Below are 1,404 nucleotides of genomic sequence, written 5' to 3'. Positions count from 1 at the left end.
CCTGGCAGGAGGCTCTCTTGGGACCACAGGGATGCTGCCAAAGGAGCTGGGCTGAGGAGCATCCCCGCTGTCCCCCCACAGGGACCTCATGTGCCAGATGCCATGGGGAATGGCAGAACCCCCTCCCCAGGGCCCCCCAAACTTGGCTCCCCCATCTGCTGCCCAGAGCCACGGGGACCTGGTGCTGGACAAGGTTCCAGCAGCCCTCTGAGACCCCTGCCCTGCCTTGTTCCTGGCACAGCAACGTTCTGCACCCAGCAGCAGGCAACACAGCCAGGCCAGCTGCCCCAAACTTGCCCCAAACTTGCCCCCAAGCCCAGGAATCCAGATGAGTATCCCTGTGGCAGCACCCTCCCAGGTGCTGAGACCTCACCAACTCATCACACCTCCTATGTAGTCCAGCGGTCTTGCTAGCCCACAGGCTCCAGAATCAGGAAGAAGCTTTCCAGCAGACACCCCACAATGGCCACGGTGGGGGGGCCATGCAGCACCCATGTCCACCAACAGCATTGCCAAGCCTCTCCAGGGACACTGTGCCTCACACCCACGTGCAGAGCTATGGCACCCCACAGACCTACTGCCCTGGCCCCAGGGGTGCTTCAGGGTCACTCTTCACAGTGCCACCTGCATGCCTGCCCAATGCCCCTGCAGCACCCTGCCTGTGGGGTCCCAGTTCCAGGCTGGTACCAGCATCCATGTGGTTTTGGGTCCCCGATCTCTTAGTACAACATATCTCAGCATCCATGCCATAAGAAGTCCAGCACCCATGCCATGGAGTCCTTGCCTCACAACCAGACCCCAGCACCCACACCATGGGGTTCCAATCCCACAGTCAGACCCCAGCATCCATGCTCTAGGGACTCCAGCCATTCATCTGGATTCCAACAGCTCCATACCATAGGGACCTCATCCCCATGGCTGGACCCAATAGCCACACCATAGTGACTAGGACTCCAGTCCCCACACCTTGCTGACTCCCATAGCTTGTCCCCAGCACCAGCACCATGGCCAACCAAACCTCAGCACCTACGCTGAAAGCCCTGTGTTGTAGTCGGCTCCCAGCAGCCATGCCCCAGGAACCCAGCCCCATAACCAAACACCAGCACCAATACCACGGAGACCCCAGCACCAATACCACGGAGACCACTGCGTGGGCTCCCAGCACCAATGTCATGCAGACCCAGGGACCAATACCATGGAGATCCCAGCCCCACAGCTGGACTCCAGCACCAGCACCATAGAGACCCTAGCATTAATGCCACGGAGACACCAAGCACCAATGCCATGGAGATCCCAACACCAACGCCATGGAGACCCCAACACCAATGCCATGGAGACCCCAACACCAATGCCATGGAGACCCCATGGATCTCCCGTAGCTGGAGATCCCAGCCCCAACACAAG

The sequence above is a fragment of the Corvus brachyrhynchos genome, unplaced genomic scaffold, assembly GCF_000691975.1.
Source record: "Corvus brachyrhynchos isolate BGI_N302 unplaced genomic scaffold, ASM69197v1 scaffold61, whole genome shotgun sequence".
Taxonomy (NCBI): Eukaryota; Metazoa; Chordata; class Aves; order Passeriformes; family Corvidae; genus Corvus; species Corvus brachyrhynchos.
This window is presented reverse-complemented; position numbering follows the sequence as displayed.